Here is a 24070-nt window from a genome sequence, read left to right as displayed (position 1 = left end):
AGCGTACAGAATGACCAGAAAACCTATTAGCAAACTTTTAAATATGTTTGTAAATGAAAATGCGCCCAATTGTAATTATTATTTTATTATATGCTTGAAAGGGTTGTTAAGATTGTTTTGCATGTATGATAAAAAAGGGTTGATGCGCAAAGTACATTAGTGCAGAGATGTCAAAAAGAGAATGTTCGTCTGGTTGCTCTAGGTTACTGTATTGTGTTGATTTTGTCTTTTTAAATTCTTAAGGGCTGGTTCATACATAGCCATTGATTTACTAAAACAAGAGAGTGCAAAATTTGGTGCAGCTCTGCACAGAAACCAATCAGATTCCATTTTTTTTTTTGTTTTTGTTTTTTCTCAAAGCTTAAAGCGGAGTTTCAATTAAACAAAAACAAATTAAAAGTCAGCAGCTACAAATACTGCAGCTGCTGGCTTTTAATAATCGGACACTTACCTGTCCCAGCGTCCAGCAATGCGGGGGAACGAAGCCCCGCTCGTGTCTGCAGCGCCGGCATTGTCACTGTGGGCAAACCCGGCTGTGGCTTCACAGCCGGGCACGCATTGCGCATGTGTGAGCAGCGCTGCATGCCGTGACTGGCCGGGCAATCATCTGGGACCTGTGATGTGTCCCAAATGATTGCCGAAAGGGGGGGGGGTGATCTCCCTTCCGGCGCCATGGAGCACCAGGAGGAAGTGGGAGCTGAAACCCACTAAAAAGAGGGTTTCCGCCCCCCCCCAAACAAATGACATGCCAAATGCGGCATGTCAAGGGGTCACCTTCCCTTAAAGTTCAATTTTTGGGTGGAACTGCACTTTAATTGAACAAGCTGAAGTTAGAAGCTGGTTGGCTACGATGCACAGCTGCACCAGGGTGGCACCCTACAGTTTTAGTACATCAATCCCATAGTGCGATGGCCTGATTCTTTTTTCTGCACTTGATCAAAGCAGGTCACAGCTAGGGCACGTAGAAAACAATTGCCTGCACTTTACCGCAGCTCACCGAATTGCACCTCCTGGATGAGTTGCAGAGTGAACAAGGCACATAGAAAACAATTGTTTTCTGTATACAATACCCGTTCACACTGCAACACAGCCGGGAGGTACAATGCGGTGACCTGCAGTATAATGTGAACATGTAGTGTACCGCAGCGCACTGGAAGGTGCCACATGTCACCGGCACTACACTGCAGTGCAACACACCACGCTGTTGTGCGGAGACATGAATAAAGTGTCACTTTGTGCTAAAAGTTTAAAAAAAAATAGCGTGATACACTGAAACATGCATCACACCTCCCCTCACCGCAGCTCACTGCAGGCAAAAACTGACTGCTGCTGCACCAAAAAAAATTGTTTTTAGCACATGAAGGATTATTTACGAAAAGCAAATTCACTATGCAAACTACAAGTGCAAAGTGCACTTGAAATTGCACTGAAAGTGCACTTGGAAGTGCAGTCGCTGTAAATCTGACGGGTAGATCTGAAATGAGGGGAAGCTCTGCTGATTTTATTACCCAATCATGTGCAAGCTAAAATGCTGTTTTTTATTTTCCTTCCATGTCCCCCTCAGATCTACAGCGACTGCACTTCCAAGTGCACTTTGCACTTGTAGTTTGCACTTGTATTGCAAAGTGGATTTGCCTTTAGTAAATAACCCCCGTGGTCCTTTCACACCATACAGCACATAAAAACAAATGCATGTGCATTGATGTGCTTTTAAAATGCTATTTCATGTGCGTTTTTTTGCATTTTTCACGTACCTTGGCATATGCTTTCATGTCATCCATTGTGAAGTGACAGGTAACTAGAAGGGTCAAAAGGCTAGCAAAGCTTTCTTTTTATATCTTTACTTTCAGTTGCGTTGCATTACGTTTACAAGCAGTCATGTGTGTTGCCTAAAATGCAGACATTTTACTCACATGTAGACACATTACGCACATGTACACACCAATGTGGTATGAATGAGGCACTTAGGACTTAATTGTTTTCTGTATGCTCTTGCAATGACCTGCGTCGATACGATACAGAAAAACAAAGGTCACCGCACATGGCGTAAACGAGGCCTTAAACATACAAGCCATGTAAGCACACAGCACCATGATTTGTGTTCCTGTAAAATAAAAAAAATGATTATCAGTTATTGGGATGATGGTAGAATGCCCAGGGATGAAATGAAGATTGTATTTTCATGTTATAATGGTTTGTTTTCATGTCTTGCTGGCAGCAACAATTGATAAGTAAGTCTTTGCTGACTTTCATCCGGTTTCTTTTGATATCAGAGTCTTTTTGTGTACGACATACCTGGTCTGTGATATAATGTTACTAATATTGGCATCCCAGTATTGTATTACATAAAAGACATGTATGGCTTGCCGGAAGACATATACAGTGTTTTCTACCTTTCCTGAGAAAACAAAGTTACAGCCAGCTACCCGGTGTAATTGTTTGATGTGGTGATGTTATATGACACCTGCTCGATCCACACAGATGTCTGCAGAGCGAATGAATAGAAGAGCCTTATAGTTAACTATTACCTAATTAAATTACAGTTGCACTTAAAGTTCGCACTTTAAAATTAAATTTGACAGTACGAAACTGCGGAGAACGTTCCAGTCTGCTCCTGGTTAGCTAAAATGACTCCATGATGAATGAGGTACATAGTTGTACATTATGAAAACCTGAGTTGCTTGCTTGGTACCAGTAATTATCAATCAAGCTGGAATACAAGCGCTGATTGCAAAAAGTGTAGTGCAACAAGTATGCATAATTTACCATAGATGGTTTATAAAATGTACCTTCACATCAAATGCCAGAATCGAAAAAAACGACCTGCTGATAAATTGCTGATGATAATGATTGTGGCGTTAAGTATATTCTTGACAGACACAAGCCCTATTCCTTGATTAACACATAATGCTGAAAAGGTCATTGTAGTATATTCGGTGTCTTTGTCACAGCGACCTGATGTACACAAGTTTGGATTTACGTTGAATTACCTATATATGATATGCAAAGAGGTAGAAGGCACTGGAGTTTTTTGATTTTACTCACTTTCTTTGTTATCAGCGATAAAACAGCTACATGAGGCCTCATATACATGGACTTTTTGACACATCGGCATCAAGACGCAGCATTTTTGGGCCCCCGGGAGACACATGTGCAGCATCCAGCCCAACTCCCTACAGCCAGTCAAAATCTATCACAAGTTGAAATACTTGGTAGCTGTTTAGGACCGCATACATTCAGGGACGTATAACCCAAACCTGAGTTCAGGGCATATGTGTCTGAATACTTACAATCCTAAATGCCTTCCAGGTACCTCCAAAAATTTGGCAGGCCAAACTACAAGTTTACATGTAGTCTAATTCAAATCTAAATTTATCCTTAACTCGGCCTGGCTAATGGATCAAGAAAGGGACTGGATATTTAATATTTATCATCCCTTACTTTTCAACTGAGAAGTGATGAAGCGACTCTGTGAAGGCTATATACCCTCATTATCTGAAGATGTGACTTGCTATGAAATTCTAAGCTGAATGAAGGGTCATCACATATTGTTAGAGAGTGAGATCAATATGACTTGTGAGAGTTGTTTGAAGGTCTTCATTTAAAGTAAAACTTTTGTATATCTCTGTAATGCAAATACCAACTTTAGCTTCCATGGTGGATTCTTGACTTACTTTCTCCAGCTAACCCTGTTGTCCTTTTGTTCATCAAATTGTTGGCCTCCAAGCCGATAAAAAGACGATGAGGGCTGAAAAATAGCACTCAAGAGCCCAGCCAGTGAAGTGGGTCATATTCTAGGCAACTATCCTATCTAGGCAACTTGAAGATAAACAGTGGATGTGAGCAGCCACCTTCAAGTGCCTTCTCCATGTACTTGATGCTGCCATAGAAGATGTGGTATCCTCCAAGTTTCCTTGAAAATGGAAGTTCACCCTACAATTACCATATAAACATTAAACAACCATATAACACATGTACCTTGATAAATATATCTATGCTCTGGTGTCATTCAGCCCCCCTCATGCTATCTATGTCGTTGACAACACCACAGAGCATGCATTCCCCAGTCTGGATTTGCAATAACAGGACATGTAAGACCTGGGGGCAGAGGAACACCACGGGTTGTATGATGTTACTGGTAAATGGCTGTTTTCAGTGCTGTCAGTGGGGCAACCGGAGCACAGAAAGAAGATAAAACATGCTGCTATGCATTTTTTAAGGTACATGGATAAGGTACATTATGGCTGTTTAATGATTATAAAGTAAATCTAATGCCACGTACACACGATCAGACTTTCCAGGGGACCAGAGTCCCTCGGACAATTCGATCGTGTGTGGGTACCAGCTGACTTTTTCTTCCCAAAAGTCTGGTGGACCTAGAAATAAGACTGGCTTCAAATTTGTACGCTGGACTTGGCTTTTAGCGGACGATCCGTTCGTCTGTGTGCTAGTCCGACGGACTAAAACCGACGCTAGGGCAGCTATTGGCTACTGGCTATGAACTTCCTTATTCTACGTCATCACGTTCGAATCTGTCAGACTTTTGGAGTGGTCCGTTCGTTCGAAAGTCTGGCGGACCTCAGCTGCAAAGTCCGCCAGATTGTTCGCCAGACCAAGTCCGTCAAAGTCTGGTTGTGTGTACGCGGCATAAGATGAACTTCCATTTTAAACTAAAGCCCTAGCTATTCAGTCTAATACCCAATCTATTTTGCGTACATGTTTTTTCTTATTTATTTATTATAGGTACTTATATAGCGCTGTCAATTTATGCAGCGCTTTACATATCTATTATACATTCACATCAGTACCTGCCCTCAAGGAGCTTACAATTTAAGGTCCCTAACTCACATCCATACATATGCATACTAGGGCCAATTTAGACAGGATCCAATTAACCTACCATCATGTTTTTGGAGTGAGAGAGGAAACCTGAGTACCCAGAAGAAACCCATGCAGGAACAGGGAGAACATGCAAACTCTGCAGGTAGTGTTGTGTTTACTTTCTTGAAACATAAGTTCTTTACTTGAGACTTGTTAAAATAGACATTGGGGGTTTTATGCATTACACAGCTTCTAAAAATGACATGTTCCAGGTATCCGCTTCTCCCAGGAGTTAACATGAAAGAGCTAAGGCCAGAGCTAGTTGAATTGCAAAATCAGGCAAAACATCAAATTGCCAATTTTTTATGCGTCCACATTTGTCAGGTCTGTGGAGAATACAATCGCACGATTGTCTGGGCTCCTAAGATTTATGACTATCTGCAAATCAGACAGATCGGCCTGGATATGTTCGGGTACATCAAAGACATGTAGGATATATGAAAAGTGTGAGGTGATGTAGCCATTCTGTGAACTTTTGAAGTTCTGCTAATGCAGAAAGGAAATTCCGTAAACTTTACCGCTGCCAAAATCTCTAATTTCCAGGATAAATTTAAACTTCTAAACAGATGATCTAGGAAGTTCTTCCTGGCGGTGCGCACCCTTTCCAGTATGATTTGCAAAGTAGATTTTTTTATTTTTACCGCTGAACATCTCGAGGGGGGTGCTCGTGCTGACCAATCTTCTGAAAATGTTGGTTGTCTAGTTGTAATGCTAAAAATTTGTCTCAAATACTTTCAGAGTCACTGAATAAGTTTGTAGATCAGGAAGGTCAAAAGTCCTTATGTGTATAGTACTTGATTTGGGTCAGTGGATCAAAGTGTTGGGGGTCAAGGTGACAACCAGGTCATTTTTTAAGGCAAAATTCAGCATTGGCAGTTTTTTTTTCATTACAGGTTTCTTTTGTGTTCTGCAAATATTTATTGTAAGGGGTGTACCTCTATTATTATGTATGGATTCTATCAGCACTTTCAGCAACTGGAATGTCCCATAAACACGGTCGGACATTCCGACCACAAAATCCGTTGGATTTTTTCTGACGGATTTTGGCCGAAACTTGTCTTGCATACACACGGTCACACAAAGTTGTCGGAAAATCCAATTATTCGGAACGAGGTGACGTACAAAACGTATGATGGGACTACGTAGAGGCCAGTAGCCAATAGCTTTCATCACTAAATTTTTTCCGAGCATGCGTGACACTTTGTGCGTCGGAATTCTCTACACACGATCGGAAAAAGTCAGATCGGATTTTGTTGGCGGAAAATTTTAGATCCAGCTCTCAAACTTTTTTCCGTTGGAAATTCCGACAAGAAAAGTCCGATAGAGCCCACACAGGATCGGATTTTCCGACAACATAATGCGATTGGACTTTTTCCGTCGGAATTTCCGACCGTGTGTGGGGGGCATAATTTTATTTTTGGTAGTTCCTCCTGCCCCCAGCCCCCTCTTGACAGTCCTATATTTACCTTTCCCCGACCCAGCCAGGTATCAATAACTAGACTGCACAACTATTTGTCAAAATCTTCCCCCCAGGCCCACTCTTATGCCCTGTACACACAATCGGATTTTCCTACAACAAATGTTAGATATGAGCTTGTTGGCGGAAAGTCCGACCATGTGTATGCTCCATCGAACATTTGTTGTTGGACTTTCCGTCAACAAATGTTGGTTACCATGCTTTAAAAAAAAAAAAAACCTGTAAGGCAATTGCATAATGTGCTAGTATGCATCGCATACTAGCACATTATGAAATACTTACCTTAGAACGAAGCGCTCCAGCGGTGTGTAACTGCACTTTTGGTGTAAATTAAAGGTGCAGTTACACCCCAATTTCCTTTTTTGTAGAGTGCTAACATGCAATATTTTGTGCATTGTGTTAGGGCAGTCCATTGAAATAAATGGCCTGTCAATGCACCCAACCATGATGAAAATCAGACACGTTTTTTTTTGTACTACTATGTGTTGCAGTGCAGTACAACACAGGCACATTGCCTTGATGTATTTGGGTATAGTTCAATATGAAAGGCACTGTAACTCAAAACGCATGTTATGCACATTACTCCACCTTGCAATGCATTAGTGTAAATAGGTCCTTCGAGAATTAGTGTAGAGGCAAAATGAACATGTGTGCGTGGAAATAAAATTCCAGCTTATTGCTGCAGCGCTCATTCTCTAATTGATTACAGCACTGTGCATTGTGCCATACACTTTATTACAGGGCACCGAATTGGTAGATTAGACCTGCTTGTCCATATGATCATCATTCTGGCGTTAAATGCATTTGCCCTTTTATAGCTCAGCCAAATCATGGAGCATATTTAGCATGACAGCTGCCTCCGTTTCCTTCTTTATAGGCATCCAGAATATCCTCATTTCACCCATCATGTTATATTTATCCTTGGGCATGTATTTTACACAGATCGTACTAGCTACAAAGCGATGTGCCCCAACTGCTGTGTGTTATCAGGCATCATACAATAGTAGATGGGAAAAAAATGTCATTGGTCTTTTTATTATACTTGCATTATCAACTAAAACATAGTATACAATTATATCTCTAAAAAGAAAGGGATTCTTTTTGTAGGAAGTAGACACTAGTTGGCTTTTCAATAAAGAAAAAAGGCAATGCGAATAGTGAATGAGGGGAAGTACTGCTGTGTGTAAAAATAACAAAAGAAATTGAAAGTCAATGGTGAAATGTAGTAGAAATCATAGCAGGCTTTGAAGGCACATAGCTCATTGTTAGATGTCCTTAGGTTCAATTCACAAAGCTACGACACCAGGATGAAGATAGTTTTTTTTTTCAAAAAGTGACAATTATTTTCAGTTAGAGTCCATTAATAATTAAAAATGATAGTCGCATGGCAAAAATAAACATCCTTATGCTTGCTTTGTGAATTGATCCTTTCATCAGAAGCCTTGGGCCATACCATGCTTTATACCACTAGCCTTTAGGGTTCATCAAAAGGCCAAATAGCACCTTGCATAACTAAGAAGCAGCCTATTTCTGAGTCCCTTATTTACAGCTGCTTGTCATCATCTGTAGTTGTTACAGGTAGGTAACTACCTAGGTACAGATGAGCATCCCTGGACACAAATTGAATGTGTCCAGGGTCACTCATGCACCCAATGTAGGCAGGTTGCCTACAGTATGTTAGTCAAGCAGCTGGCTGCCCCAGGCTGGGGAAGGGGTTAATGATCTGCACCTCTGTTCCCAGGCTTTTTGGATCCAGTCTATCTGATCTGTGATATAAATAAGGGGGGAGACCTGGGTCCTGGAGCATCAGTCCACTCAGGAAGATACCATGATTGCTGTGGAGCACCAAAGGGGAGACTGTTGCACTCAACAGTCTGTGGAAAGTGTGTTGGGCATCCAGAGAACAGGCAAGCCTTGGGAAATACCATTACTGGACTACCACCTTGATGAGGTATGCCTGGGCAGCCTAGTTGAGTCAGTTAGGAAATGTTGAGCTGTACCACAAAAGTTCAAGTAAAGTTGCATTAACTGTTCTAAACTTGGTCTGAAAAAAATTAAAGGGGTGCATGGAGGTTCCTGGTGTATAGAACAAAACAGTATTAAACCCAAAATCAAACATTATTCATATTGCAGCCTAAAGTGGTTGTAAACTACTGGTGGTAAAAGAAAAACAAAAAATCCAATGTCATAAGGTGCTAGTATGCATCATATACTAGCATATTATGAGACACTTGCCTCAGAACGAAGCATTCCAGCAGCATTCCACGATGTCAGCACTGAGATAGCTGACATCTTCACCCGGTCTTCCTTCCAGAGTGCGATGTCACTCCTGTGCATTGTAAGCTGGACCTTCAGAGTGCATGCGCCAATTATGTCATTGGCTGCATACACTTTGAATATGTCCTAAACTGATTAGATTAGAAGATATTCACAGTACCTACAGGTAACCTTATTGTAGGCTTACCTGTTGGTACAAGCTGTGTAACAGCATTTACTACCACTTTATCAATTCTTAGATGTGATAACTGCAGTAGTTTTCTTTTAAGGCTGGGTTCACACTAGAACACACATCGGCTCACAGCAGGAGTCTGTTGCGTCTCCATTCATCGTTTCAGGTCCGATTTCAACCCCCAAATTTTTGGCTGAATTCAGACCTGAATTGGACCTGAAATGGACCAAAAGACTCACAGGACTCCTGTGCAATTGGCACCGGAGCCGCTGCAGAGATGTGTGAACCCGCTCCATAGAAAGCCAGTCACAATCACCTGCTATGCGAATTGGATGTGATAAAAATCCACATCCAATTCGCAATAGTGTAAACCTAGCCTTAGGCTTTATTTCTTCTATTTTCAGCTGGTGATCCAGCTGGCAAGTCTGTTGCTTTTCAAAAGAACACACTCTCTTGCAGTTACAGGGATGAGAGAAACCATGCAACACTGACAGGGATGCTTACAATGATCAGCTTTTATTTATTTATGTAAAACCTTTATCCAAAAAGGAAAAAAATAAACTGCAGTAACTGCTGTTGCTGCTGTAAATAGTAAGTTGGAGTTTTAGTGTTACATCTAACACTCCCCTCCTTCTCAGACTGACAATGCTGCTGTCTGCTGGGCCCCCTGTGTTCCTTCATCCAGAGTGGGGGAGATTTAATAGAGGAGGTGGGTTACTGGCCAGATCACCAGTTAAAAACACAAGGGGGGGAGCCTAAAAAAAAGAAACAAATGCAGCCAGGGCAGGACTTAGGGTAGTGGGGGCCCCTGGGCTTGAGTCACTTTTGGGCCCTACCTTCTATACATTACCGTATTTATCGGCGTATAACACGCACCCCGTGTTTAGGAGGGAAGCCTACATTTAAATGCCCATCAATGCAGCCTTATCAGTGTCCATCTGCAGCCTTGTCCATCCATCTGCAGCCTTGTCCATCCATCTGCTGCCTTGTCCAGTGTCATTGCAGCCTTGTCAGTGTAGCCTTGTTATTTGCAGCCTTGCCCCAGTGTAATTTGCAGCCTTGTCATTGCAGTCTTGAAGTTGAAAAATGGAGCAGAGTCCTGTGTATCTCGGCGGCTCTCGGGTCCTCTCGGTTGGCTCTCGGCAGCTCTCGGGTCCTCTTGCAGTCCCGAGCGGAGCCGAGAGTAGCTGAGTGTACTCGGATCGGCTCACAGTCACGCCCAGTCCCTGTGTTATGTCCATCATAGGGACTGGGCGTGACTGTGAGCGGAGCTGAGCCGAGTACACTCGGCTGCAAATCTCGGCGAGGCATGCGGGGCCCCCTATTGGGCGGGGCCCATGGGCTTGAGCCCAGTCAAGCCCAATGGTAAGTCCAGCCCTGAATGCAGCCACCACATCTAATGAGTGATAAGCTGCAATATTTTACATTTTTGGTTAGGGGTTTAATGCCTCTTTAAACATTGTTTTAAAATAATGGCAAAGAAGGGTGTTGTTTGATTAAATTAGCTTCAATCAATATGTTTTTTGATTGATGGTCATTTATTTGTGCAACCCTTATGTCGCTTCCCATAAATTTCTGTTGCCCTTTTATATACTGTATATTTATCTTGCTCTGCCAGAGGACATATAATAATAGCACAAGCAAAATTTAATTCTATCTTTACATAAATCCCTCTCCTGAAACTGGAAAATAGGTCACAAACTGTCTGGGTGTGCTATAGACTGATGAGACAATGACCCAGCTGAAAGCGAAGTCACGTGACCGTCCGGCTGTTGTGTTGCGCACACAGACAAATGAAGTGGAGGATTACTCTGTATGCTGCTGATGACAGGCAGGGATGGTCCTTCACTATTCATATGAAGGCTCCTCTTTTTACATTTCACCTTGTTATATCAAAGCATTATCCCTCCGCCATACATATACCTTGATGACACACTACAGGCTGGCAGAAGCCCACCATCAGTTTGGCTATCTGAAATGACCTAAAGCAGGGGTCTCAAACTGGTGTCCCTCCAGCTGTTACGGAACTATAAATCCCATGAATCATTGCAAGGATGATAGTTGCAAGCATGTCTCCCACAGGCAGAGGCATGATGGGACTTGTAGTTCCACAACAGCTGGAGGGCCAACAGTTTGAGACCCCTGATCTAAAGGAACATCTCAGCTGGATCGCAATGTATTCTTATATGTTGGTGAGAAAAATACATTAAAACCAGCATGAATCAATCTTCACAGACATAGGTGAAGGTTCCTTCAACATTACCTTCTATTATATTCTCTGCTTTTGTTCTGGTAATGCTCCAGCCATGCCTTCACACTACTGCGTACATATCTGCTATGATATCAAGTACTATCATTTACAGCCGGCATGACATATAACGCTTTCCCTACATCTCTTAGAGAGTATCAAGTGTTGCATTTTAACCAAAATTAATATTTTATTATTTAAGTAAATCATTTAAGTATTTTACTTATTTATGTTGAGATTCTGAGATATTCCTCAGCACTTTATATAGAGCTATTAATCTATGTCTGACCATGGAGTTTGTAAATTCCTCACAAATTCAATGGTTGGGACAATAAATGCAGAGCAAGGTATTGGGGTTTATACTGTCACATCCGACCAATCAGATTAAGCCATTTCAGCACAAGACTGGGTAAAGCTAATCAGTAGGCACAAAAAAATCATTTACATATATCCTAAATAGCCTCAAAGGATAAAAATCAACTTTGCATGCACCAAACACCTTGGCAAACCTGGTTATTACCAAGTAAAGTTAGCAGTGACATCATCACTGTATTGCAGGTATAGCCTGCACAGGAGGCAGAACTGGAGGAGGGACCCAGTAGGCTCCACCCACTACAGGCTGCCTATAAAAAACGATGGGAGGGGCGGATACAAGACCCCAGCCACTCTGCACAAAGAGAGAGCAGCAGTGACCGGTCTTTATTACAGAAAGCTTCCGCACAGAGGGAAAGTTTCACACTAGATTACTGCACAAATGTGGAAGAAATACATAAAAAACCAAGATTCGAGGAAGAATACACATGACTCTTGTACGTAGATATTTGTTTAGCCCCGGAGTCCAGCTTTAAACCCCTATTGCATAATCCCTGCAGGGATAGCACAGATGCTCGGATTCCTCATTCACCCAACCTAGGTTTGCTGCTTATGAATACTGCGACTTCCTGATAGACTAAGCAATCATCAAATAGACAGGCTGCCTAACAGAGATTAGAATATAAGAAGCAGACCATGTAAAAGCAATATTTTGGTAAAGCTTGGATTAGTGAAATAATGAATAGGCCTGTGCCTAGTTTGACAGAGTGTGATGGGGGCAGATCACGCTTTATTAGTTGAATAATATAAATTTCTGAGTAATTAAGCATGAATTACACATAATTAATTATTCAAGGTGCTTACCTGGACACTATGAGCTTGATTTACTAAAACTGGAGAGTACAAAATCTGGTGCAGCTGTGCATAGAGACCAATCAGTTTCCAGTTTTTTTTTTGTCAAAGCTTAATTGAACAAGCTAAAGTTAGAAGCTGGTTGGCTACCATATACAGCTGTGCTAGATTTTGCACTCTTCAGTTTTAGTAAATCAACCTCAGTGGTTTGTGGCTTTGTGGTGTAGAGTTGTATATCAAGCCATAGTTTTAGAAGGGCCAGAAATCCTACCGGATTTTACTGCTATCCAGGGCTCCCTTGACAACATTTTGCTAGACAGGAAGTGAGGTCTCTGTGACAATGGCCATATGCACTTTGAATTGCATTCTTCAGCCCATGGGTGAAATCCTTAGATTCCCCCATCCATGCTAAACTGCGTGGATAGAAGAACGTTAGTTTCCACTCATGCTTTTCAGCAGCTGCTGCTGAATACATAAATGGTGCTGTCATCTGATTGGATGAAAACATTGTTCAGCCAAGGATTTTCAGACCAGATCCTTCAACAAAAGTTGTGTAGTGCTACTTCAGAAGGAGCCCCTGGAATTCAGACCTATTTACCCCCCATAGCACCCATAACCAAGCAAAATTAACTTTCCACACACTCCAGTTGGCTCAAGAAACAGTCTATGGGTTTTGTTTTTTTCGTGTTTATTTTGAGAAAGAAGAAGTTAGATAGGGATTGGGGATACATGGGAAGCCCCAAAACTGAAGAAAGTTGTAAACTCCAAACAAATGAATGAGGAACTGCTAAAGTCCAACTGAAATATACTGCACACCAGTGGTAGTAAAGGTGCAGCTGAAATAAAGATAACGTTGCAAAAAGACAATGTTAAAGAGCCAGCTGCTGGCTGTATTGTACAGCACCTGGCTGCTCTAGTACCCAAAGTAGAGATGTAGCGGTGCTCCTGGCTCTCTTGCACTACACTAAAGTTGTCCCCTAGGTCCCAGATACGTGCAGTATTGCACTACACTGTTCTCTCTGTTGATTTGGTTATGGGGCCTGGTGTGTACCCACTCTGTCCCTTTAAGTAGCTCCTAGAATACAGAAAGCTGCTGCACTGGCCTCTCTGCTTAATAGGTTGCTTCAGGCTTGGCTTGAAGTCTGCACCCAGGCCTAGCTGTGACTATGGCTGAGTGATGCCCTGGAGTTTTCCTTCTCTCTCTCTCTCTCTCTCTTTGCTTGCTCGCTCTCTTATGCCCCAAGGTGGGGTGGGGGGGGGCTTACAGGCCCCCAGCACAGGGGTTTCTTCTAGATGGCTGGACCCCGGAATATTTATGGGTTATCTCCACACCTTCTGGGTCCATCTCCCCAGGGATTGGTGGGAAATCCATTAATATTCAGGCTGCAGCTGCTGTCCGTCCACCAACTATGTTAGGGAAATATCCAGAGATTTTCAGAAGGCAGGGGGAGGTAACAGAGCCACAGCCCTAAACACAGCCAAACAAAATGTACCTACACTAGCATCAGTGAAGGTGCTACAGTCGCATGAAAAATCAACTTTTGTTGAGTTGGAGGGGGGTGGGTGGCATGCCGACAGAAGGGGGGGGGGGGGTCGGAACCTCAGAAACGGTCAGAATAATCCTGCGTAAAAAACACAAGTGAGGTCCAGAAAGCCCAAGACATGTAAAGAGCTTGCCTTCACATCCATAGAAACATCTGTAAAATTGGGTAATTTTTTTAGCCAATAATTAAATATCTACATGAATATATGTAATGCTAGTAGATATGTTTGTAGGCAGGTTGCCTATTTCAGCCTAGTTAGGTGCTGCCAGCCAGGATGGCTAGAGTAACTATGTTTTTTCTGGGTCTTCCTTGGCAGGCTTCTTGGGTCTAAACCACAGGTTGTGTATTATAAAAGCGATAGGGGTCTAGATCTAGGAGCCATCGCTGCTGCTACTTGCTGTTCATTGCTCTTTTTCGTGGTTACCATTGCCGGAGTCCATCCTGTTAGCCTGATGAATTATGCAGAATCCAGAGTGCCTGCTAATGAACATCTGGCTTCAAGAACCTTCTACAGCCGGGGGGGGGGGGGGGGGGTTGCTGGGACATGCGGTCTGCCCTGAAGATGCCAGTCCTGAATACTACCATCATGGAGTCAGCCAGTTATGAATTCTTACCTGTGCAGGTATGCTGGGGCAGCTACAAGCCTAAGTTAGTGATTAGTTTAGGGCTTTGTTATACTGTCATGTCATATTATTTAAGTAAAGCTGACGATGCTGACTGTCATTGTCAGCTTTTAAATGTTATTGTCTGCTCTTTTTTTTTTTATAAACAGTGCAGAGCCAGAGCTGTCAAAAAATAAATAAAAAAATTCTCAGCCAGAGAGATAATGAAGAGATACAATGTATCTCTTTGTTCTTAGATCAAAGGAATGAACTTCAGTCTGCAGATGATGGCAGTTTAACCGCTTAAAGACTAAACCTTTTTCTGACACTTGATGGTTACAAGCTAAAATCTGTATTTTTGATAGACAGTTACATTATATACATATTATATATTACATTTTATATATATATATTTTAGCAGAGACCCTAGAGAATAAAATGGCGGTTGTTGCAATATTTTAGGGTCACACTATATTTGCGCAGCAGTCTTTCAAACGCAATTTTTTGGGAAAAAATACACTTCCATGAATTCAAAAAAACGAAACAGAAAAATGATCCCAATTTTTTTGTATAATGTGAAAGATGATGGTTCGCCGCGAGAATCGTGATCTTTATTCTAAGCAAAGAAATCGTGATTCTCATTTCGGAATCGTGCAGCTCTAATGTAAACCAAAAATGTGACTCAAGTGGTTAAGTGGATGTAAGGACCTGATGTTAAGAACTGATATAAACCGAACCATTTTTTCTTTGAAAAATGGTGACTGAACTGATGAAACGGACTGAAAGCATGTGTGAAAGGGGCCTAAGTATGCTGTATGTTCTGCTCATTAGCTGAACTCAGATTTCCCCATGTAACCAGTTATGTACTATTGCAACTCAAATTTGATCAAAACCTCTTCCTGCCCAGCTTACAGTATAGCAGATTGATGGACAGGAAATGGTTAAATAGTTAGTAAGGTTGAATAAAGACACCAGTCCATCCAGTTCAACATGAGCGAATGTCTACAATTGTCCGTATCCCTGTACATTGCACGCTCACATTGGTCCCTACCCTCAAGGAATCCACAATCCAAGGTTCCCATTCATATACTAGGGCCAATTTTGGACAGAAGCCAATTAACCTACCTGCATGTCTTTGGAGTGTGGGAGGAAACCGGAGTACCCAGAGGAAACCCACGCAGGCACAGGGAGAACATGCAAAGAGAACAGGCAGGTAGTGTCGTGGGTGGGTTTTGAACCAGCGACCCTTTTTACTGCCAGGTGAGAGTGCTACACACTACATCACTGTGGTTCTATTATCCTGACTGAGTGTCATATGATGTCCAGCAGGATAACATGCCAGCGTGTGCCTGCAGGGTAAGTCTGACACCCCGCATCTCCGATCGTCATAAGGAGCCTCTGTCAGAGGCTTCTTGCCACGTGATCAGCTGTGACTAATCACAACTAATCATTGTGTGAACCAGGAAGTGCTGGTAAACTGCATTCCTCGGTTCATGCTGACAGGGAGAGCCGATTGGCGGCTCTCCCTGTCGGGGGGGGGGGGGGGGGGTCTGTGCTGATTGATTATCAGCACAGACCCGTCAGATGTGCCAACCAGATGTCAATTAGTGCCCAGCAGTGTCCCCATAATAAAGCCTGCCAGTGCCCACCACAGTGCCAATCAGTGCCCACAACAGTGCCAATTAGTGTCCATTACAGTGCCAATCAGTGCCCAGCAGTAACACCTGTCAGTACCTCATCATCAGGGCTGCCCATCAGTGCCACCTGTCATTGCCACCTGTCAGTGCCAATCAGTACCGCCTATCAGTGCCACCTGTATCAGTGCTGCATATCAGTGCCGCCTATTGGTGCCCATCAGTGCTGCATATCAGTGCCCCCCAATTCTACATATCAGTGCCTCCTCATCAGTGCTTATCAGTGCCACCTTATTAGTGCCAACTCATCAGTTCCCATCAGTGCTGCATCATCAGTGCCCTTCAGTGAAGGGGAAAATAACATTTTATAACAGAAACTAAGAAAACCTTTTTTTTTTCATGAATTGGGTCTTTTTTAATTTGTTTAGCAAAAAATAAACTACCACCAATAGAAAGCTCTATTTGTGGGAAGAAAATGATAAAAATTTAGCTTGGGTACAGTGTTGCATGACGCGCCATTGTCAATGGCAGGAATGGGCGAAAGTGCCTGGTATTGAAGTGGTTAAGAACCCCCTAACAATAATAAGTAATAATAGTACAATAAAAAAACAAACATAAATTAAAGTTATTGGTGTAATTAGCACATTAAATGAAACCTACAATATTGTAATCTAGAGATATTTTATGTGAGGAACATTGATAAATACCTGCACTGCACCAAACAAGTCACTGGAGTGCATCCAGCTAGAACAGGTGCAAGTAATGGGGTGTATCATGCCTGCTGCTTTGTGAATATTGTCTGAAAAGAAGAGTCATTAGCATCTCTTGTGTCCTGTACTGTATGATCCTGGCTTCTTTATATTTTTAAATCCTGCCTTTTGTGCGTGCAGAGCAAACCTAAGTACAGAGAGCAATAGTTTCATGGGAACTATTTGCAGCTGCAGGCCACAGCATATCTTCGCCAAATATACAACAAAAATAGAAACCATTATTCTATAGGTCCATTCACAGAGGTTGTCTCCGAATGGACTAATGCATTTTAAGAACCTCAGGACTTCCCAACTCATAATGGTGTATGTTTGCGTACCTTATTGTAATATTCACTTAATACATCTAAGTACTGAAACAGTTTACTTAGTTTCTCTACTAGAGCTAAATGAAAGAGGAAGGAACTTTTTTATTATTTAAGAGGCGCATTGCCTTGCGGGCAGCCAATTGATATAAAAGTTCATCTAAAACTGCTTTTTAGAAGCAATGTGCTCCAGGACCATTTAGACATTGCTTTGGTAATGGTATTCTTGGAAAAGTGAGTCTGCTAGCATTCTACATTAGTCTATCCTTATAATCCAGTGATGCTCGGCTGGCATAAAGGTTGACAAAAACCACTTCCATTCTCTTTTCATTGTCTGTTAAAGAAAAGGTATAGTGTAGCTTCAGTGAGCAAGTATTTTAAAGCTGAACTCCAGAAATTATATATTTTTGCATAGTAGTTACATTGGTCCTGCTTTGCTCAATGTAAGTACGGTAAAACCTTAGATTGCGAGCATAATTCATTGCAGAAACCAGCTTGTGATCCAAAGCACTTGTATATCAAAGCGAATTGGAAACTCAAATGATTTGTTCCACATTTCACATGTCTTTCACTTTATAGTCCATATAAAAAGATTATAGAAATGTAACCAGGTTGGGTAACCATAAAATGTCCATCCATAAATGGAAGCCTTCAGGGATTAGAAGCAAAATCCAACAGGAGCTACAGAGTATAAAAGAGAAGAGAGGCGCAATATGTTGCTAAATGTTGTACCTTCATTAAATGTAACCATATTGCTACACTTAAGCCCCTTTCACACTGTCAGACCATTCAGGTCCGCCTGTCAGTTTTGACGGCGGACCTGATCAGGTGCTCCATGCTAGGCTATGGAGCGACGGATGTCAGCGGTGACATGTCCGCTGACATCCAACTCGGTCCGATCCACTAAAAGCAGAGGGATGCCCCTACGTTCACATCCGTCCCTGGCAGATCAGATCGGGTGAGATCTGATGAAAACGGACATGCTCTCCGTTTTCATCCAATCTCTCAATAGAAACCAGCGGCGCTCAACAAGCCTCTCCCCGCTCAGTGAGCAGAGAGGGACTTGTCATCTGCCAGCTCAGTGGAGATCAACGGAGAGATCTCCCGCTAAGCTGGCGGACTCCGAGTCAGCGTATGCTCCTCGTGAGAATGATTCCTTATGCCGCGTACACACAATCAGACTATCTGGCGGACTTGGACTTGTCCGTGTGTGGGCTCCGGCGGAATTTTTTGTCCGGTGAACTTTTTTGGCTTTGGGGCAGGGCACCCCCTTCTCCAAAGCACCCCCCCATGTTGAGGGCACATGGACTGGTACGGCTCAAGAGGGGGGGTGCTCACTCGTCCCCACCCCCTTTCCTGACCAGCTGGGCTGAGTGCTCGAAAAGGGTCTGATATGGACTTGGGCGGGCCCTCACACTGTTTTTTCCACATACGGCTTCCCCTTTAAGTCCATACCAGGTGACAGGACTAGCGAGGTGTCAGTCTCGCCCATGGAGGCGGTGACATTGACCTCCTTTGCTAGTCCCAACTACCTGGAGCGCGTTCAAAATGAACAGACTTTCCTCCGTGTGTGGGCAAGTCCATTAATTTCAAAAGTACAGCGGACTCCCACCAAAGTCCGGTTGTGTGTGGGCAGGTCCACTCGTTCGGAAAGTCCGGCGGACTTTCCGGCAGTTTGTCTGCCAGACAAATTTACTCTCAAACCAAGGTTTTACTGTATTCATATCTGATATTCATAGCTGCTGAGGATGCTGTAAATCACTGAAGTAATAGGCGCTACATACAATGATAGTTGTGATCTGTGTAAGAGGCTTCCCCTCTGCACACTGTACACAGGGGGGTCACTTGCTTGGCATCTTTAGCATTTGTAGAATACCTTGAATTTTTGAATATAGCGTGTTCTCTGACTAGATAAAGTGGAGATCATGATGTCATTGCCTCACCTGTCTACCTCCTCTAAACGGAGAACGCTTTGTAGTCATTGAAAAAAGACAGTCAAAGGGTTTTTTCATCTGTTGCGTGTCCCAGGAGAAAGAAATGATTCTCATTGGTCAGCACAGTCGTGCGGTCACATGTACCAATTACTGCTTGCAATTGCAGAAATTATGATGGATACTCACACCAGGCTGTATATTGGGGTATATGGACTGCTACAGAAGCAGTATAAGATGTCACAAATGCTAAGTGCAGCAGAGTCCAAGATATTTGGAGTTAATTCACCTTTTCACTTTTTGTAAAAACATGAGCTCACCCTTTAATATTTAGTATGCTACTAAAAGGGGGATTTGTGATTCTCTTCACCAGTCTTTCTGAAACTTTTTATTCAAGAGGAGGAACCCTTTGAAATATATTTTTAGGTCACAGGGAACCACTGCTAAAAATAGTCCATCAGGGGTCATTAGGAAAATACTCACAGCCAGCTAAAAAGTTCACTGGTGTCATACTACTGGTGACGATGGATCTGGAACCATGCAAGCACCATAATATGGGTGGTCAAACAGCCACAGCTCAAGGAACCACTAGCAACCTTGGTTAAGAATTGTTGCTCTATACTCAAGAATCTATGACCAGATGAAATACATTAAACAGACTAAGGAAATCCATAGATGGAGAAAATTTATTTCCAGCAACCACAGGTTGAAGGAAAGGAAATCGCTTGATTCACCTATCAACACAGTTGGTGTTGATGGGAGAATCTCCCCCGCAGAGCCATTGTGTTCTCCCAGTGGGGGAAGCCATCCCCACCAGAGGACACAATGATTATTGCTAGAGGCTATAACCTCCGCTAGCAATAATCATGTGTAAAATCCAACAGGCTGGTTGTACCAAAGTTGATTGATCGATCAACTTGGGTACATTCAGCCTGACCATACATGGTTCAATTCTCAACTGGTTCCTACTGAACCGGCCGAGTTTTGAACCGTCGATGGCCGGCATAAGACATAAAGCAGCTGTCACCTCCAGGTGCCCATGTGTTCTTTCATACATGTTCAGATTACGCCATCAATTTCCATGTTCATTGGCAATGACCTGCCCCCCCCTTCTATAACTTGTACTGTCCTGTCCTTCACACCTCACCACTGGCCTATTACTATTAGCAAGGGCATAATGTGCCAAAAATCAAGAAGCACCTGGTTTTATGTGTTTGATAAGGTAACATATTTGCTTCAAATGCAGTCAAGAAAACATGGAACCAAAGGCAAGTACAATCTATCTATGTATATATCTATCTATTTACTATCGATCTATCCGTCTGTCTATCATAACAAAACACAATGGGGGGAATCAACAAAGAGTGGTGCTAGCATAATGCTTGTGTCGCTCTTCTGAACTTCTAAACACAGTAGGTGCTGGTCTTAATTAACAAAAGAAGCACAGAACCCTGTGTTAACTAGAAGCAATCAACTCTCTGTTCTATGCTTTGTTTGTGACAGAAATGGCATGGAACAGTACAGCTGGATGTGCTTGCCCTGGATCCCTCTGCCTGTCCTCGCCTCCCACTCAGCTAAGTGCAGAAGGGAGGAGAATGGCTGTGCATGTTCTGCTTATACAAGTGTAGTGAGGAATGTGAGCTGTCTCCTGAGAGCTCATATCCGGTTTGCCAGGTCCAGCACGGAGGAGATTTGAGCCAGTTTCATATACTGTCCATTTGGAGCAGACCCTGAAACTGTTCTAATTCACTCTGAAATAGAAATTGCCGTGGGTGCCTCAGAAATACCTAAAACAGATCTATCTCTTAGTTATTGTGGCACATGCCACAAACACCAGTTTCCTCTGTTAATTCACCAGATTAAAGGGAAATGATAAAACTGAAGCAGCTGTGCATGGCAACCAGTCAGCTTTCATCTTTAATTTTCAAAGCTTTACTGCTTCCGATTCCGTCTGCTTCAGTTGTAATAAATTCCCCTCATACTTTTTGCTACACTCTAAAATCTGAACAAACCCACCAGAGCAGGATATATAAATATTCAAGTCTGGTATGGTTTGGTTTGACATTTGTCAGTGTGAAATGGGCACGTTAGCTGCGGTTTGTTAGATTGAATCTTGTGCCAGCGATCTATTCTAGGTTCTTGATGTGCATAAATGTAGGTCTTGGTATTAGTGTGTAATCCTGGCTTTCTCAGTCCATCCCAGTGTGACGTGGTGTAAGTGGCTGAATCTCCTGGGTTACTTTAGTATTACCAGATAAGAGTATTACTCTCTGCTTTTCAGCTGCTGCAAGAAAGGAGCTTTATCATTTGTTTTCAACATACAAAGACAAACACCATTTTTATGACATCTGTTACCTAGTTGTTTATCAAAGATAAAAAAATATATAAAAAAATGCAGATTTGTAGGAAAGCATATAATAAAGCTGGCTTCCAACAAAGATTTAATATAGTATAGATCTATTTGGGCCTTTTGGATTCTATTAAAGTTCTGCTAAAATTTTTGTGATTCAGTACTGCTCGGACCTTGAAGAAGAAGACATAACCTGAAAGCTTGTGTAGCGCCCTGGGGTTTAGTCAGGGAGCTCCTCACAAATTTATATGCCAAGAGTAGTTATCTTGGTCGATTGATAGAGAGCTATTGATTTCTCCCTTTGGCCTTGGTGCACTTTTCTCTTCTGCCACTAGGTGGCCGGGGGAACTTGGTGGTACAGGAAATGAGAACTTCAACCCAAGGTCAGGTTATGGGTATGTGGGGTATCTCAGCCAATGAGCAGGGATTTACTTGAATCTCTTGGCCTGCTGGAAGAGCCTATATATTCGGGTGAGATCAGGTGATCTAAGCTCTGTGCCACCCGGACCGCTGTCTGGGTGGACATGTGTAATCTGACCCAGGCTGCTAGGCCGGAGATTGGGCCTATCCTGGGGGCATCTTCTGGCTGCCAGGCTGTGTGAGGGCCTATCCAGAAGTAAGAGGGCAGTGCAAGGTTGGGACTCCAGCTTGCAGTCCAACCAAAAGGGACGGTTCTGCCGGCCGGAGAACCTCTCATAATCGGAGGTAGAAGGGAAGCTGTCGCCACTAAGGGACCAACCACCTTTACCAGGGACCACAGTGAGTAACTGAAGCAAGTACCCGAGTAACATCCTCATAGAACGGGCACGGTGGAGAATCTGGAAACTTCAGGCAGTGATCAAGTCAAGGACCCAAGGAAGTGACACTTGCAGAGCAGCCTTGTGTGTCAAGCCAGGGACCAAGCTGGTCAGCTGGGGTGAAGCTTGAAGTCTCAGTATCTGCTAATTTAAATTGCAACCACTCAAGGGTGTCCTGACCCTAACCCTCTTTCCCTTCAAAATATAAAAGGACTGTTAAAATAAATAAAACCTCTTTTTCATCCAAGAAGTGTCTGGCACCCAATGACTTTCACCATCTTTGCACCCACTATACCTAACAACCCACTACATATGGAAGGATGTCATCTGTCTTTGGCCTTGAAGGTCCTCATTAGGCTGGAAGAGGTTAAAAACTTTGCTACACTTGTTCTGAAAAATTGTATGTTAAAGTAAAAAGTATCATGGACAGTACTCAATTGTTTGCATCTTTGGTTTTGTACACACATGTTCCATCACTTTTTTTTGGATTGTAACATCAGCTCATACATGGACTGAATGAATCCCATACTAGTTTTGCTTGTTTTGGCCTAATTTACATTAAAGCTCCAATCCATGCATAATAAAAATAAACTTCCACCCATCCTGCAAGGTTTCGGTTCTTCTTACGTGGTGAAGCAATTCATACTTACCTAGGCCCATTGTCAGGTACCCTGCCACCATCATTTCCAGGTGCGGGGGGTCATTAATCAAGCGCTGCAAATGTGCCTGAGACCACTGGTCCCCTACGCCGATGTCACTCCTCTTCTGAATCCTGAGAAAACCCCTTCAGTGGACAGGCAGTAGGATGTGTCCACTGCATATACAGGCAGTGCCATGGACACCTGAAAAAGGACTCTACCATAAGCAAGTTAATAAAGATGAAAGATTTGGGACCAGAGCATCATGTGACCATGACCTTCAGTAAGTAAAATGGAAATGTGATAGAAGTTTTATCTAGACAGCGTTCAGTGAGAGGGAGGATAACATTATCTTGAAGAGGGGCCTTAAAGTGGCCAGGCAAACAGCAAAATGCATGGTTAAAATAATGGAAAATTGTATCAAATACATACCGTAATTTTCTTTTTCCCTAAAGAAGGTGTTAAAAAAATAAAAATAAATCTGATTGTGAGAAAGGAGAGGGGTAAGAGTGAAATTATGCAAATTGGGTGGGGAGGATGAAGGTCCACTCTAATTAACCACATGACAAAAAGATCATCCTCAAGTGATGAACCGGGATGACTATAAACACCAACCTATAAAAACCAATACATTCCTGCTCCTTTTGATTCTAGCCTGCTTTCTTGGAATCAGTGATATCTGGCAGAGATTGATTGTCTGCTTTACATATTTGTTAGTAAATACAATCTTTACTACTAAAATCTATACTACTCTTAGTACCCTGTGCTTTTAGACCATTCATGCGTTTAATTAAATTTGTTTTAAGCTTTACTGTAACTAGGCAGTTGTACATTAAATTGCTGTTTAATGCAATCCTCAGTGACTCAAGCGTATATTTTGGTTAGTTAGGTGGCAGCCTTGCTGTCTCTACTGAATGGATGAACACAATATTACTTTCAACATGCATTACTCCTTATGAGTAAACTACTGGACACATCAGTGGAACTAGATGTTCGTGATCAGGTATTGGAGAATGTTTTATAGAGTGTTTCACACTCCTGCCTTGCGGCTCAGGGTTCTAAGTTCATATTCATAAACATTGGGAATAAAAACTGCATCTGGAGTCTACTTTAATATTCTATTCGTTTACGCTACCATTTTTATCAATATTTGAATTAAATCTGGCAAATATTAAACATTTACCAAAGTTTCAACCGAATTTCTGCATTGAATCGAAGATGAAAGTGACTGGATGCATCAGTAAATTCCTATTGTTTTAGAAAATGATCACGCAAGATCTTTT

General features: G+C 42.5%; 1 protein-coding gene across 4 annotated transcripts in view; it reads left to right on the top strand.

Moving 5' to 3' along the window:
• Positions 1–24070, top strand: part of FRMD4A (FERM domain containing 4A) — a 583773-nt gene that overhangs the window by 184131 nt on the left and 375572 nt on the right. The gene's annotated exons all lie outside the window — the stretch shown is intronic.

Source organism: Lithobates pipiens, unplaced genomic scaffold (genome assembly GCF_037356315.1).
Source record: "Lithobates pipiens isolate NorthernLeopardFrog02 unplaced genomic scaffold, aLitPip1_a1.2 Scaffold_8, whole genome shotgun sequence".
NCBI lineage: Eukaryota > Metazoa > Chordata > Amphibia > Anura > Ranidae > Lithobates > Lithobates pipiens.
Note: the sequence above shows the minus strand (reverse complement) of the source record. Positions and strands in the feature narration are given on the sequence as shown.